The sequence below is a fragment of the Medicago sativa genome, chromosome 1, assembly GCF_051527215.1.
Source record: "Medicago sativa cultivar Bolivia chromosome 1, Bolivia_mono, whole genome shotgun sequence".
Classification (NCBI taxonomy): Eukaryota; Viridiplantae; Streptophyta; class Magnoliopsida; order Fabales; family Fabaceae; genus Medicago; species Medicago sativa.
This window is the reverse complement of record NC_140749.1, coordinates 62545329-62563768: the sequence shown is the minus strand read 5'-3', so window position 1 is coordinate 62563768 and position 18440 is coordinate 62545329. Positions and strand designations below refer to the sequence as shown.

At 35.6% G+C, this 18440-nt stretch overlaps 1 long non-coding RNA gene across 1 annotated transcript; it reads left to right on the top strand.

The window, feature by feature from the left end:
- On the top strand, positions 1-1370 carry LOC146956187 (uncharacterized). The gene is made up of 2 exons (XR_015014569.1): positions 1-236; positions 880-1370. It is a non-coding gene; the product is annotated as an uncharacterized LOC146956187 (long non-coding RNA).
- The last annotated feature ends 17070 nt before the right edge of the window (positions 1371-18440 follow it).

Here is an 18440-nt window from a genome sequence, read left to right as displayed (position 1 = left end):
GCCTAAACCCTAGATTCCTAAGCGTGAAATCCTTTACCCTAATCTATTTAATTCTGATTTTTCAGTTCCAAATTCAACTATAGTGGATTTTTGAGTTTCAGACGACGAAGAAGAAGATTTGAGGAAGACAGAGACAAGAAGATCATTACGGCAGTAACTTTTTGAATCAACTCTCTATTTCACAAATCACAATGGCATTAAGATGCCTCAAATCACAAATTTGACCATCAATAGAGGTAATGGATTGTTCTTTCTCAATTTATAATTCAATTTCTTTTTTCTTTTTTCTCATTTGGATTTCAATTTAATTGACGACTCCGTTATTAGTTATACTATTTCAATTTGTCTTTGATATAAATTTGTTCTGATGGAATGGTAATGTATTGTTACTTTATTTTTGCAGATCCATTGTCTATTATGAGTTTTCTTTTTATTAGAAAGTTTCATTGTTTATATTTTTATTCCATTCTTTTGAATGTAAATGGTTGATGGTGTTTTATTGCTACTATTGAAAGCTGTTTATAGTGATTTATGATTTTTGATTGTTGGTTATTATTATTATGGAAAGTTTTTATCCTCTTGATTGGTTTTTAACATTATGTGACCACTGATTGAAGTTTATAAAAACATTTTTTTGGTTGGTGTTTCTATTTCTTAGTAGTGGAACTAAAGAAAAGACAATAAACTTGATTGTTGTTCACTGTTTTTCAAATGAAGGATTTAAACTTGATTGCTTCATAATGCCCATAGATAGATCCTTAATTAAGACACTTATGCATACTCGGGCATCTGTTTTTCCTATATTAAAATGGTAGATATGTATCTGTGCCGATATTTTTCTTCTTCAATTTGAAATATATTGAGTCAATATGTTTGCAGGTATCAACTTCATTCTTATGGTGTACCTTACGTTTGGGGGAAGATGTTTGTATTGAAAAGCCACTGCAATTGAGAAGCAAATGTAATGATTGTCAGTGAAGTGTTCTTATGTTGTGGTTGTTGGTTGCTGGACGTGCCTGTTGTCCACCTGTTATATGTTTTTATTGCTGTTTTCTGTTGTTGTCTGGCTGCTATTTTGTGTAGATTGCAGCGGTTGCTGCTGCGTTTTTGTTCCTTCCTGGCGCGGCATCAGTTTGGTTTTTCGTGTGTTCCCCTTCAATGTGTTGTGTAATCTTATGGTGCGGAGCTATGGGAATGAAATCTGCGGAATCTTTGTATTTTTTCACCGCCTCTAAGCGTCTTGCTAGAGTTTCGGTTTCAATAATATTTGCCGATTAAAAAAAAGTATTTAACATTATTGGTCTCCATGAAAATAAATGGTGATTGAGAATCATATTCATACTGAATAAACAAGTAGGTTTTGATAGTCATTCTTTAACTTTTCAGCCATGCCAGTTACAAATAGAGTAGCAGAAGTGCTAGCTTTATAAGGACTTGATTTGTTATAATTATACTAGAATGGTAGTGTCATATAATTCTTATAGTTCGAGTCTTAAATTGCTAATACATTGTGCTCATCATTGAAAACACGTTTGAGAGTTCCACAGTCTTTTTCAAAGTTTAAATTGAATGGGAAGGACTTTATGAGATATATGGTAGGAAAGTCATTCAAAACATGTTTGAGAGTTCCACAATCTTTTTAGTAGAGTGCCAAGAATTGGGTCCCTAAATCTGGAAATGCAACATATTTGTTTAGTTTTAGTTAGGTTATTTTTCTTATTTTTAAATTCAGTTTGGTCATAATATAGTCTCATTTTATATTCAATTTAGTCCTAATGATCCTTTATTTTTTTCAAACTGATCTTTCGCTTCTATGACAAATTTAAGGATCATGAGTTGCGAGGATTGCAATTTCAAAAGGTAAACATTGTTGAACATGTGAGGGCCAAGGTGTCTTCTTGAGAGACTTCAATGATCTTTTGTTGAAGATAGATATTGACCTTTTTCCTGATTTATGTTTTTGGAGTTTTCATTCTTTACTACTATATGTTAATACTACATGTTTTCATTCTAAAGCTGTAGTATAAGTTTCCAGCATCATGGGTCCTAAAACACATGTTATAACAAATTTCAGGAAGCAAATCATTTGTATATTTTTTTGACAAGGCTCAAATTCAAAGACAGTATCATACATGTCCCAATTCATTTTTTGGACTTTGGAAAGGCTTGAAAGTGCAATAGACAAAGAAAAGGATTTACAGGAGAATGTTCAATGTTCAAGAGAGACATAAAAATGCTCCTTAAAAAATTTCATGATGTATAATATACGTGGGAATAAGCCAGACCGTTCGAAAAGGATTTACATTGTATATGATTGTAGATTTATATCAATGTAGTATTATTGTAAGACAAGATTCAGAATTTTATTGAGCATGAAGAAACCTACAATGGCTTCTATTTGTAGGTCTTAATTTTGCATTCCAACAAATAATTTTAATTTTTAAGAATATGTCACAATTTCAAAATATGTAAGCATCACATCATCGATCTCTTACTCTCTAACTTGATTTCTTATTATTTTTTGAAGATAGCTCATGTTGTGGATTTTTGTTCTCCCTTTTCCTTAATTATCATTTTAGCGTTCTTTCCACCACTTTTTTTTTTTTTTTTGCAAAAAATATAGATAGTTTATGTGAATATTTTTTTTGCTCAAAATGATGACGTTAAAATTATTAGTTGCAGTTGTGCTATTAAATTTTGCTTTTGTCTACTATATTTACGATATATATGACCCGTGCGGCAGCACGGGTGACAAGTCTAGTTGATGATTATATGAAACTCCATGAATGACCTAATTTTCATGAGACATTGAAGAAATTTTTAGGAATATAATTTGAATTAATTTTTATAATTAGATTGTGTATATAGACAAAAAAGTTGTACAATTTTTCTTTTGGTAATTATTTGTTTTTTTTTTTATAATTTCCTTCTCTTCTAATATATGATTAACTTCACATATTCACTCTGAACACACTCATAACTCAATATTTTGGTAAAAAAAAATTGTAAAAAAAAATTCAATGATTTAATTATATATTGGCTTTGGAAAGTATAAAGCTAATACAACGAAATTGATGCATTACTTTGTTTTTTTTTTTTTTATATATATTCATGAGTACCAATTACCATATGATTATTATGTCCATATTATATGAGATTTAGGGGCCTTATGTCTTGCACTGTTTTCTTGACCTCGGGTCTTATATCTTTTTGAAAAACCATTAGTATATGTCTCACAAAAATATTCAGACCAATATCACGACACTATCGATGATCTATATCATCTGTAGGCACCATCATTATTGTCGCCCCCACTGTCTCCACCATCGAAATCATAGAGGAGTCCCCAAACACTACCAACAATGACGATGCTGCCACTTCCGGTACATACAACCAACTTATTCATCAGTATATTGATGCGTATATAGATATATGATGTGTGGTATTGTATGTATCTAGTAGCTTATTTTTGTATCTATCTAGTTCAAGATTATAAAGAAGCATTATTATACAATACTCTAAACAACAAAGTAAAAAACTAGTATTTAAAAGGCTAAAGTGCAACTTTGGCCCCTTATCTTTCAAAAAGTTGCGATTTTGGCCCCCTAACTTTGAAAACTACAATTTTGGTCCCTTAACTTTGAAAACTGCTGAGAAGGCGACACGTGTCCAAAAAAAGGGGCCGTTTTGAAAAGATAAGGGGTCATAATCGCAACATTTTGAAAAGATAAGGGGTCAAAAGACATATTTCCCTTATGTTAGGGGGTTAAAAGAGCATATTTCCCTAAACATGGGGGGCCAAAATTGTAGTTTTCAAAGTTATGGGGCCAAAATCGCAACTTTTTGAAAGATAGGGGGCCAAAGTTGCACTTTAGCCTATTTAAAATGGTTGATTAAGCATTTGTAGAATCAAATTAATAGTTTATTTGATAAATGTTTATCATTTAAAGGTCCCTTAAAATCCTAATTTTTAATTCACAGACGGATCATCATTTATTAAACCAATGAAAGAAAGTTCCTCACCAAGGTCGGCCTAACATAGGTTGTGGCCTAGTGCGGTTTTAAAATTGTAGTCTTTTAAATATTAAAATGACATAAAAATCGCTTAGCTTATACAAGAAATCAGTAAAACAATTTTATGAATGAAATTTAAAGTGTATCAACTAGTAGTTGATAACTACTTATCTATACTTGTCAAAATAAAAACTACTCGTTTATACCTAAACATACAGAGGGATACCAAATCTTTTATTAACAATTTTCTTTTTACTTTAGTAAAACATTTTCATCATCAAACCACCACTCCTCCCATTGGAGTATCTTGAATCATCGGCTGGTACTCCTCCATCCAAACTGTAAGTTGGATAAGCTGACTATTTCAATAGAAGTTTAAGAGCTTATGAGTTTAAATTTTGCACGAGTTTGAATTAGTCTTTTTCTTCATTTTTAATTAATCATTGTCATATTTTTTTACGGGAGTTTCATGGTTATGATTAAAAAATTGTGGATAATATATATAATAACCAACGAAGATTAGTCGTATAACTATATTTATAAATCGTATCTACAAATTAATTTTTACTGCACTTGCAAATTTACTCATGCGACCAATTTTTATTGATTGTTGCATATATTACTCACAATTCTTCGGTGATAACCTGGAACAAGCCTTATAATTTACAATAGTTGCAATGTTCATGACTCTTTCTTGAACTATCGTGAAAAATAGTTAAGCCCTATCTCATCTCATATTGTGATCGTATTATTCATATTTAAGTATATACACAGAGACATACATCTGGTTTGATATCCATGAATATGTTCATATCCGTGACATGTATTTTAACAATTTATCCATAGTTTTAAAAATCGGCTCGGTAATCGACTCGGTAAGGCTACTGGGTCACTGGTTTACTGGTCGAACCATTGGGTCACTGGTCGAACCGCATGACTAAATCGGATTAAACCGATTAACTCGGACTCTAAAAATTATTGTTCTTATAATTAACTCGGACTCTAAAAATTATTGTTCTTATAATTAATTGAGTTAAACCAAATGACTCAATTAAAATAAAATCAAAATAACTAATAGTAATATTCATTGGCACAATGTCATAATTCATAAATAAAGAGCAAACATTTTTTAATATTGCCACGTTACAAAATTTTTCAACTCTTGACAATTCATAAATTCCCAACACTAGCCACTAACATAATTATAGAAGACTCTTGCTCTTCTGTGGCACACAGTTCCCAAGCCCACACCGTCCAATGAACACCACTTTCCAATGGCACACCGTATTATTATTCCATTTTTTCAAGTTCTCAATGTTTTTACTTGAATCAGAAAAAATAAACATTCATTAGAGTCATTATTTTACTACTACTTAATTTCTACCTTTCCAACTTTTTCCAAGTGTTCAGTCTCTCTCTCTCTATATTGAATTGCTCCACTCAATTCATACAAACAAATTAACAATCTCCGATCTTTAATTTTCTCTTCTCAAAATTGTGTTTTAAAAACACTGATACCTTTATAACACTGTCCTTTCTAATGAAACTAATCATCTTCTACCCATTGCTAATAAAAAAATGCAGCGATCTTCACCTTCAAATGTACAACTGAACATGGCGCTAGCCAATCGAAGAAGATGAAGTGATTAATCTGCTGTTTTTCCCTGCAATTAATTTTTTTTTTGAAATTTTTGACTAACCCTGACCGGTTCAATAAACCGGCCGAGTTACCGGTTTTCACCGGTTTTTTCCGATTCTCACCGGTTCATGCCGGTTTGATTATATATCCGATCCAACTTGCTGCTCGAAACGGCCAGACCTCCGGTTCCCGGTTCGGCCGGTCCGAGCCGGGTTTTAAAATTATGAATTTATCTCCCTTTTGTTATTGTAAATCTTTATACCAATTCAATTTTTAATAAGTGGTATTTGAAAAATAAATTCATAACATGTTAATCTACAAGTAAAATAAATTGCTTTGCAAGATGAACTTTGAAAGTCAAATTTGATTTATGTTCATTTGATACTTTGTTGTCTAAATTCATAACATGTTAATCTACAAGTACAATAAATTGCTTTCGTCCTTCAAAAAAAAAAAAAATAAATTGCTTTCGTAAAAAAAAAAAGTGCAATAAATTGTTTTTCAAGATAAACTATGAAAGTGAAATTTGATCGATGTTCTTTTGATACATTGTTGTCTAATTGAGTTTCTTTTTGCAGTAATTTTTGTTGAATATTTCTAACATATTTAACAATATTTTAGTCTTTTACTCTGAATTGTATACTCATGTCAATTTTCATAATTATATTTTTATAAAAATTCATATATTTAAATTTGATAATATTGAGATTTTAATTATTTATTTATTGAAAATGCATATGTTTAAATATGGTAATATTGACTCCACATTAAAATAAATATGTGCATGTTATATCAATAGCAAAAAATTATTATGGTCTAGTTGCTACTTAATTAAACACATTGTCTTATTAATCAAATATGTATTCATTTTACTTTATGGGAATGAAACATACGTTGACTACCTTTGCCACCGTCATGGAAAATCTCACTCCTGCTATGACATTTGCATCAGCTTTGATCCTCAGGTAGCATCTGCACTCCCAAAAGTACAAACATCATAAACACACAACAACAAAACTGAGGTGAGAATATATTCATTAAAAATATATAGGGTGCATTTAAACAATATTGTATATAATTCACAATGCCCACCACTTAAAATATTGACATCCACACAGTCACAACACTCACAATTTTCAAACATCAACATTCATATGCAAAATGCATTTCATTCCTATCACCTATATGCCATCACCTATATACATGTCGTACCAATTATACTCACTAATTTTGCATGTCAGAGTTATTTTATTGAAGATGTAACACCCCGTTCTCCCAACAACGTAATATTAATTATTAAAATCAGAGTAATCACACAACGGAGTGTCACACTACTTTTCAAAATTTCATAAATAGGAAATATCTATTTATTTAAAATCAATGTTTAGAATATCTTACTAAACTGCAGCGGAATAATTCTTTAAAAATATAATTTCAACCGAATTCAACATCAATGAAAATCTTGGCACAAAGGCCTCAACGTAATAGACATTATCCTCAACAATGATAAATCCAACAACGAGGTCTTTTCAAAATATGATACATAAAAGAATGAGAAGACATTCGCAACGATTTCCCCATCCTAGTATGTATCAGAGCCCTAGACACTTGAGCCGACCAAACCTACAAGTCATCAGTACCTGCACATTACCCACGGTCGAGGCAACATATACGCAGAAGGGGTGAGAAACTTATCCAATAATAATAATATATAATTCATCAAATTAATGAAAACAACAAAGCATATCACAACAGGCATCATTAATAATGTATTTAAATAAACACCTAAACAACGACATAATTATTTTCAGCAACAAGGTACAGCAACAACGACAACAACAACATTATCCACAACGACACCGACAACTCGACAATGCAACAACGACAACAACTCGACAATGCTACAACGACAACAACAACCCAACAATGCTACGACAACAACAACTAATGCATCATGCAGGTGGTACCAATCTACGCGCGTTGAATGCTAAGCATTCCAGGGCATAAGCCCCCAACAATTTGGATGGTTAAAGCATCCCAGGGCATAAGCCCCCAACAGGTGAATGATAAACATTCCAGGGCATAAGCCCCCAACGGGTTGAATGATGAACATTCCAGGGCATAAGCCCCCAACAGATGTGAGTATGCAAATGGACTCAACTTGTGTATATTAACATACAACTTCAACAGCGACTACAACAACAACATATGTGCCTAAAACAATTATGACACACTCCCCAACTTTGACATTAGATGATACAACAACGTCAACAACGGAAATCAACAACATAGCATATATATAAATCAATTACATTCATCTCAAAGTCTAAAACATCCCCCAAAAGCAATTAAGTTTTGATCAATAGAACATAAGTCAAATATCCATAAAACACCTCAACTAAATCCCTAACACTTAAGTTTGAAGTTGGAAAACCAACCATAAGTTTTTGGACTAACTAGAGATTAGTTATGCTAAGTTTTCTTAAAATTTTCTGAAGACCCACCTGAACTATTTTTATCATAACTCAAAATCTACAAATCTTTTCCACTCCAAACCAAGGCCATTATAAAGCTAACTTAATTATCTACAACTTTCATGTTTACACCGAAAGCTAATTCAACACAGAAACGGGTGAAAATCAGTAAACAATCGAGGAAAAAGTTTGCAGAAAACATGTCACGATTTTGGAAAACGTGCCACGTTTTTACGACCAAAAAAACCCAACTTTCGACATTTTAAAATCGTGCCACGATGCCCAAAACGTGCCACGTTTTTGACAGTACCAGGTCAAAAAACAGCTTTTCAAAAATGCGATTTTTACTATAGTTTCACCCAAAAATCCCATCTTTGATCCCTTAATCACCCAAATTGTCTTAGAAACATGTTTACAGGTTTAGTATACAACATAGGGAACAAAACAACATATAATTATGCAATTCAACAACAAGTTTCATCATAATTCATCATCTATCATAACTTCTCAAACCCTAGAAACCAAGAACAACAAATTCATCAATTTTCAAATTATATATCACGATTATTGAAAGGAATCCCACCCTTACCTTAATTCAGCAAAAATGAACGAATAACTACAACAATCGATTCCTTCCTAGCTCTCTCTTGGTTCTTCTCCTCTTCCTCTCCAAAACCAGTTGTTTCTCAATTGTACGTGAAAATGTTTCTGTTCTCACTTTTCTTTCTTTTACTCTCAAAAATATAACTCTTTCCTTTTCTCACTTAACTCCCACTAAACTCTCATAATTATTTACTTAATTCTCATTAACTAAAATAAATACTATTTCTACCTATTTCTATTTCTCCTACTATTTCCACAAATAATAAGACAATATTCATTCAAATAAAACACAACTCTATAAATCATATAATAAAATAGCATCACACCATATATCACATAAAATCACCCAAAACACATATTTCACATAAAATCATCTATTTAACAAATAAATTCATATAAAAATACTCACACATCTACTAAAAATAATTAAATAAAAATGGGGTGTTACGACTCTCCCCAACTTATAGAATTTCGTCCTCGAAATATTACCTCAAGCAAACAACTCAGGATATGACTCCTGCATCTTACTCTCCAACTCCCAAGTAAGACTTTCACCAGTTGCTCCTCCCCAAACAACTCTCACTAGAGGTATATCTTTGCCTCTCAACGTCTTCACCTTGCGATCATCAATCCTCAAAGGTAAAGTCTCCACCGTAAGGTTGTCTCTAACTTGCACATCATCTCTAGGAATAACATGTGAAGGATCCGCTACATACTTCCGAAGTTGCGACACATGAAACACATCATGCAAGTTCGAAAGATGTGGTGGCAACCCGACTCTATAAGCCACCGTGCCAATTCTCTCAGATATTTGATAAGGACCAATAAATTTTGGAGTTAACTTCTTGGACTTCAATGCACGACCCACACCGGTCATAGGAGTGACTCTCAAGAACACATGGTCACCCTCTTGAAACTCAAGGTCTTTCCTACGCTTGTCATGATAACTCTTCTGTCGACTCTGCGACTCTTTCATATGCTCTCTTATCATCTTGACCTTCTCTGTAGTCTGCTGAACTATTTCAGGTACCAACACAATACTTTCACCCGACTCAAACCAACATAAAGGAGTCCTACACCTTCGACCATATAAAGCTTCGAAAGGTGCCATACCAATACTCGAATGGTAACTATTGTTGTACGTGAACTCTATCAATGGTAGGTGACTGTCCCAAGCTCCACCTTGCCCAAGTACACACACCCTCAACAAATCTTCTAATGATTGAATCGTTCTTTCTGACTGACCATCTGTTTGCGGATGATACGCTGAACTCAACTTCAGCTGAGAGCCCAAAGCTTCTTGCAAGCTCTTCCAAAATCTCGAAGCGAACCTCGGATCTCTATCCGACACAATACTCGACGGGACACCATGCAACTTCACAATATTATGAATATAATTCTCCGCCTACTGAGCTACCGAATAAGTGATATTAATTGGAATAAAATGTGCCGACTTCGTCAATCTATCGACAACAACCCAAATGGCATCATGCCCTCTTTGAGTGTTTGGTAAACTAGTCACAAAATCCATGGAGATGCTATCACATTTCCATTCAGGCACATCTAAAGGCGTCAACAAACCAGCAGGCTTCTGATGTTCAACTTTCGATTTCTGACAAGTCAAACACGCATAAACAAATTATGTGTAACACCCCGTTTTCCCAACATAAAAATTTCATTTAAAATCAGAGTATTTTGATCACAACGGAATGTCACATACTTCATTTAAATCATAAAACGGATAATAATAATTATCCTTCAAATTCAACATCATGAAAATCTTAAAATTGTTGCAGCGGAAAATAGTTCAACATCTAAAAGTCTTGGCACGCAGGCCTTATTGGAAAATCTCATAAATTAGTTCATAAAAGAGACACGTAAGGAATAGAAGTAAAAGCAAGCCCCCATCCCGTTACGTATCAGAGCACCTAGACACCAACAAAGAGTCCACTCATGAACGCCTCTAATCTTTATTACCTGCACATTACCCACGGTCGAGGCAACATATACGCAGAAGGGGTGAGATTTCATAATCAATACATTAAGCATATAATCCAATAAAATGCATTTAACAACTTAAACATTAATAACATATCAACAATTAACAATTAGCACATTTTTCATTACATAACAAATACAATCATCAAATACCATTACTAATTTTCATCACAAATCATCCTTGACCATGCAACTCTATCAACTCAACAACAACTTAACAACACGACTCATCTTTGACCATGCAACTCTATCAACTCGACAACAACCTGACAACTTAAACATCATGAACTTCTTGATATGCAAATGCATGTGGTACCAATCAGCAACAAAATGAGCATAATAGGCTCTTCAACGTGTGAGCACAAAGGCTGCCGGGCCTAAAGCCCCCAACTTTAATGAGCACAAAGGCTGCCGGGCCTAAAGCCCCCAACTTTAATGAGCACAAAGGCTGCCGGGCCTAAAGCCCCCAACTTTAATGAGCATGCAATGAACTCGACTTCCAACAACTTAGACAACGACGTGTACAACTCATACGACTCATAATCATGGACAACTTCTTAAAATTCCAACAACATAGACCGACTCATGCAACCTCAAGACACTAACAGTCGACAACAGAAAACAGCAGCAACATGCAACAATTAATAACGCTTGAATGTGTTAACATTCACATAAAGAATTAATTACATCAATATAAATATCATAAAAACATCATTATAGCATTCATGCAGCAACACTTCTAGTTTCAGTCACCATAACAGACTTCTGGAGCTTATGAAAGCATCCTAAACAGCTCTCTAACTTACTTCTAAGGTCATCTCAAGACTACACGTGCGAAAGGATCGCATCGGGACAATTTTGGGCAACTAACAGCCTAACTCGCAGTGGCGAGTAACTTCACTCGCAATGGCGAGCAAAGTGTGCATTCTGAGTTCCTACGTATTTACTCGCAGTGGCGAGTTATTCTGCTCGCGGTTGCGAGCTCACAGGTCACTCGCAGTTGCGAGTTGTATTGCTCGCAGTTGCGAGTTCTGGGTTCTAGCTCGCAGATGCGAGTGTTCTTGCTCGCAGGTGCGAGCGATGAATGTCAGTACGGCCAGAAACCTAAAAAATCCAACTTTTCGCTTAATCTCCTAATTCTAACCTCAATTCAACATCTAATTATCATCTTATGGTATAACTAAGTTCTGTACACTAATTTAGCTTCAACCTAACATCTTTTCATGATTCAATCATCAAATTCGGTCTTAAACCTAATTCCCAATTCTCACCAAAACTTAACCTAATCATGCTAAATTCATCCTATAGGATCATACCCTTAATAGTAATGAAAATTAGTCTCACCCTTACCTTGTAATTGCAGAATCGATAGCCTCTCCCTCTGGTTCTCCTCTTCTGACTTTTCTCCCTTTTCTCCAAAAGCGTTTCACGTCAAAAACGTTTCCCACTTATGTCTGTATTATTTATTTACTCTTATTACTCATCTCACCTATAAACTTACTCTTTCCACCTCACAGCCCAACTTCTAATATTTTTATTTTATTTCTAATATCTTATTTTATTTAATAATAAAATAAGTCACACCAACATAACAACTTCACAACATCAAATACTCCACATAATTCATTCATAAATCATATAACTTACTCAAATCATAAATCACATAAATTACACAAATTATAAATCATATAAGCATATATTTATAAATATATTCTAAACTTCATCGAATTAATTAAATAGTTAAGACGGGCGTTACAACTCTCCCCAACTTATAGAATTTTCGTCCTCGAAAATTTACCTCAAGAAAACAACTCTGGATAAGACTCCATCATCTTACTCTCTAGCTCCCATGTCAGGCTTTCACCAGTCGCTCCACCCCAAACAACTCTCACTAGAGGAATCTCCTTGCCTCTCAACGTCTTCATCTTGCGATCATCAATCCTCAAGGGTAAGGTCTCTACCGTAAGGTTGTCTCTAACTTGCACATCATCACTCTGAATCACATGGGACGGGTCTGGAACATACTTCCTCAATTGCGACACATGGAATACATCGTGCAAATTTGATAAATGCGGTGGTAAGCCAACTCTGTAAGCCACCGTGCCAATTCTCTCTGATATCTGATAAGGACCAATAAACTTTGGAGTCAACTTCTTTGACTTCAATGCACGACCGACACCGGTCGTTGGAGTAACTCTCAAGAACACATGGTCTCCCTCTTGAAACTCAAGGTCTTTCTTACGCTTATCATGGTAACTCTTCTGTCGACTCTGCGACGCTTTCATCTTCTCTTGAATCATTTTCACCTTCTCGGTAGTCTGTTGAACAATTTCTGGTCCTAGAACCACACTTTCACCCGTCTCAAACCAACACAACGGAGTCCTACACCTCCGACCATACAAAGCCTCGAAAGGTGCCATCCCAATACTGGAATGATAGCTATTGTTATAAGTGAACTCTATCAACGGAAGATGACTATCCCAAGTTCCACCTTGCTCAAGCACACATACTCTCAACAAATCCTCAAGTGACTGAATCGTTCTTTCCGACTGACCATCTGTCTGAGGATGATAAGCCGAACTCAATCTCAACTTAGAACCTAAAGCCTCTTGCAAACTCTTCCAAAATCTAGAAGTAAATCGTGGATCTCTATCTGACACGATGCTTGAAGGAACACCATGCAATTTCACTATGTCTCGAATATAAATCTCTGCCAACTGAGCCACAGGAAAACTAATATTAATCGGAAGGAAATGTGCCGACTTCGTCAATCTGTCAACAATCACCCAAATAGCGTCATTTCCCTTAGGAGTATTCGGCAAACTTGTCACAAAATCCATGGATATACTATCCCATTTCCATTCTGGTACATCTAACGGTGTCATCAACCCAGCAGGTTTCTGATGCTCTACCTTCGACTTCTGACAAATCAAACAAGAGTACACAAATTGTGCCACATCACGTTTCAATCCTGACCACCAAAACAGCTTCTTTAAATCATGATACATCTTTGTAGCTCCCGGATGAATGCTCAAGCTACTCCTATGACTCTCTTCCAGAATCATCCTTTTTATCTCATCATTGTCTGGAATACAAATCCTACCTTGGAACCTCAACACACCTTGACCATCGACTTTAAAGTCACCATCTTCAGTTTGATTACTAGCAACCAACAAGTCCACAAACTTAACATCAACCTTCTGTGCATCTCTAATACTTTTTAAGAAATCGTTATCAATTTTCAGCATTCCTAACTTAACGCTCCGAGACGACATTTCACAAACTAAGCTCATATCTCTAAATTGTTCAAGTAATTCAAATTCCTTCACCATCATAGCAGACATATGTAAACTCTTCCTACTTAAGGCATCCGCAACAACGTTAGCTTTACCCGGATGGTAATTCAAGCTAAAGTCATAATCTTTCAACAATTCGAGCCACCGCCGCTGTCGCATATTCAATTCTTTCTGATCAAACAAATACTTCAAGCTCTTGTGATCACTAAACACCTCAAATCTCGAACCATACAAGTAATGTCTCCAAATCTTAAGGACAAATACGACTGCAGCTAACTCAAGGTCATGAGTAGGATAGTTTCGTTCATGAGTTCTCAACTGTCTTGATGCATAAGCAACAACTTTACCATCTTGCATAAGTACACCGCCTAAGCCCAATTTGGACGCATCACAATACACTGCAAAAGGTTCATCAGGTTTTGGCAAAATCAAAATTGGAGCCGTCGTCAAACGCTTCTTCAATTCATTAAAACTGTTCTCACAATGAACATCCCACACAAAGGTTTTACCTTTACACGTCAACTGTGTTAACGGAAGTGCCAACTTAGAAAATCCTTCTATAAATCTTCGATAGTATCCTGCCAAACCCAAAAAGCTTCTAATCTCTGTAACCGACTTAGGAGTCTCCCATTGTGATACTGCTTCAACTTTAGATGGATCAACTGCAATACCACTACTAGAAATAACATGGCCCAGAAAACTTACCTCGTTCAACCAGAATTCACACTTAGACAATTTAGCATACAACTTCTTCTCTTTCAGCACTTGCAAAACGATTTTCAAATGTTCTGCATGTTCTTCTTCTGTCTTAGAGTAAATCAAAATATCATCGATGAACACAACCATAAAGCGATCCAAAAATGCATGGAAAATGCGATTCATATACTCCATAAACACGCCAGGCGTGTTACTCACACCAAAAGGCATCACCTTATATTCATAATGACCATATCGCGTCCTAAAGGCCGTCTTCTGCATATCTTCATCTTTTACTTTAATCTGGTGATAACCCGACCTCAAGTCAATCTTGCTGAACACATGAGCACCCACCAACTGGTCCATCAAATCATCAATTTTAGGAAGTGGATACCTATTCTTTATTGTTACTTTATTCAGCTGTCGATAATCAAAGCACAACCTCATACTTTTTCTTCTTTACCAACAATATCGGCGCTCCCCAGGTGAAACACTCGGTCTTATGAACTTCGTATCTAGCAAATCTTCCAACTGTTTCGTCAACTCAGCCAACTCAGAAGCTGACATACGGTAAGGTGTCATAGACACAGGCTTCGTTCCCGGAACAAGATCAATAGAAAATTCAACCTCTCTCTCCGGCGGCAGACACTTCCTGATGTGCCGGTAAGGTCAAACAACAATCTCTTCAGGAAAACTTCGGGAAATCCTCACACAATTTGCAACTTATCACTCATTGCTTGATTCTCAATAGGCAGTGACGCCATCAACGAAAACATCAAAATTCCATCACGTGCTAACTGTTTCAGCTGCTTAGTAGACAAAACTCTGCTCCACTTTCTTCTTCGGCGGAAGAAAAGTACACCGACTTCCTAAAACAATTAATACGAACATGGTTGTAGTCCAACCAGTTCATACTAGGGATTTCACAACAACAACAACAGGACAACTCAAATACAGTACAAAACTGTAATACGACACAACGCGACTCTACTACTTGGCCGGACGGACCGACCAGCTCTGATACCAATTGTAACACCCCGTTTTCCCAACATAAAAATTTCATTTAAAATCAGAGTATTTTGATCACAACGGAATGTCACATACTTCATTTAAATCATAAAACGGATAATAATAATTATCCTTCAAATTCAACATCATGAAAATCTTAAAATTGTTGCAGCGGAAAATAGTTCAACATCTAAAAGTCTTGGCACGCAGGCCTTATTGGAAAATCTCATAAATTAGTTCATAAAAGAGACACGTAAGGAATAGAAGTAAAAGCAAGCCCCCATCCCGTTACGTATCAGAGCACCTAGACACCAACAAAGAGTCCACTCATGAACGCCTCTAATCTTTATTACCTGCACATTACCCACGGTCGAGGCAACATATACGCAGAAGGGGTGAGATTTCATAATCAATACATTAAGCATATAATCCAATAAAATGCATTTAACAACTTAAACATTAATAACATATCAACAATTAACAATTAGCACATTTTTCATTACATAACAAATACAATCATCAAATACCATTACTAATTTTCATCACAAATCATCCTTGACCATGCAACTCTATCAACTCAACAACAACTTAACAACACGACTCATCTTTGACCATGCAACTCTATCAACTCGACAACAACCTGACAACTTAAACATCATGAACTTCTTGATATGCAAATGCATGTGGTACCAATCAGCAACAAAATGAGCATAATAGGCTCTTCAACGTGTGAGCACAAAGGCTGCCGGGCCTAAAGCCCCAAACTTTAATGAGCACAAAGGCTGCCGGGCCTAAAGCCCCCAACTTTAATGAGCACAAAGGCTGCCGGGCCTAAAGCCCCCAACTTTAATGAGCACAAAGGCTGCCGGGCCTAAAGCCCCCAACTTTAATGAGCACAAAGGCTGCCGGGCCTAAAGCCCCCAACTTTAATGAGCATGCAATGAACTCGACTTCCAACAACTTAGACAACGACGTGTACAACTCATACGACTCATAATCATGGACAACTTCTTAAAATTCCAACAACATAGACCGACTCATGCAACCTCAAGACACTAACAGTCGACAACAGAAAACAGCAGCAACATGCAACAATTAATAACGCTTGAATGTGTTAACATTCACATAAAGAATTAATTACATCAATATAAATATCATAAAAACATCATTATAGCATTCATGCAGCAACACTTCTAGTTTCAGTCACCATAACAGACTTCTGGAGCTTATGAAAGCATCCTAAACAGCTCTCTAACTTACTTCTAAGGTCATCTCAAGACTACACGTGCGAAAGGATCGCATCGGGACAATTTTGGGCAACTAACAGCCTAACTCGCAGTGGCGAGTAACTTCACTCGCAATGGCGAGCAAAGTGTGCATTCTGAGTTCCTACGTATTTACTCGCAGTGGCGAGTTATTCTGCTCGCGGTTGCGAGCTCACAGGTCACTCGCAGTTGCGAGTTGTATTGCTCGCAGTTGCGAGTTCTGGGTTCTAGCTCGCAGATGCGAGTGTTCTTGCTCGCAGGTGCGAGCGATGAATGTCAGTACGGCCAGAAACCTAAAAAATCCAACTTTTCGCTTAATCTCCTAATTCTAACCTCAATTCAACATCTAATTATCATCTTATGGTATAACTAAGTTCTGTACACTAATTTAGCTTCAACCTAACATCTTTTCATGATTCAATCATCAAATTCGGTCTTAAACCTAATTCCCAATTCTCACCAAAACTTAACCTAATCATGCTAAATTCATCCTATAGGATCATACCCTTAATAGTAATGAAAATTAGTCTCACCCTTACCTTGTAATTGCAGAATCGATAGCCTCTCCCTCTGGTTCTCCTCTTCTGACTTTTCTCCCTTTTCTCCAAAAGCGTTTCACGTCAAAAACGTTTCCCACTTATGTCTGTATTATTTATTTACTCTTATTACTCATCTCACCTATAAACTTACTCTTTCCACCTCACAGCCCAACTTCTAATATTTTTATTTTATTTCTAATATCTTATTTTATTTAATAATAAAATAAGTCACACCAACATAACAACTTCACAACATCAAATACTCCACATAATTCATTCATAAATCATATAACTTACTCAAATCATAAATCACATAAATTACACAAATTATAAATCATATAAGCATATATTTATAAATATATTCTAAACTTCATCGAATTAATTAAATAGTTAAGACGGGCGTTACATTATGCGACATCACGCTTCAACCCAGACCACCAAAACAGTTTCTTCAAGTCATGGTACATTTTTGTAACTCCCGGATGGATACTTAAGCTACTTCTGCGACTTTCTTCTAAAATCAACTTTTCAATTCATTATTATCAGGGATACAAATCCTGCCTCGGAATCTCAACACTCCTTGATCATCAACCTGAAAATCACCATCTGCATTCTGATTACTAGCAGCCATCAAGTCTACAAATTTCACATCAGCTTCCTGGGCTTCTTTGATACTCTTCAAGAAATCGTTATTAATCTTCAACATACCCAACTGCACACTCTGAGGTGCCAATTCACAAACAAGACTCAAGTCTCTAAACTGCTCTAGCAATTCAAATTCTGTCACCATCATAGTCGACATGTGCAATGTTTTCCTACTCAAGGCATTTGCAACCACATTGGCTTTACCCGGATGATAATTCAAACCAAAATCATAATCCTTCAACAACTCTAGCCACCTTCTCTGC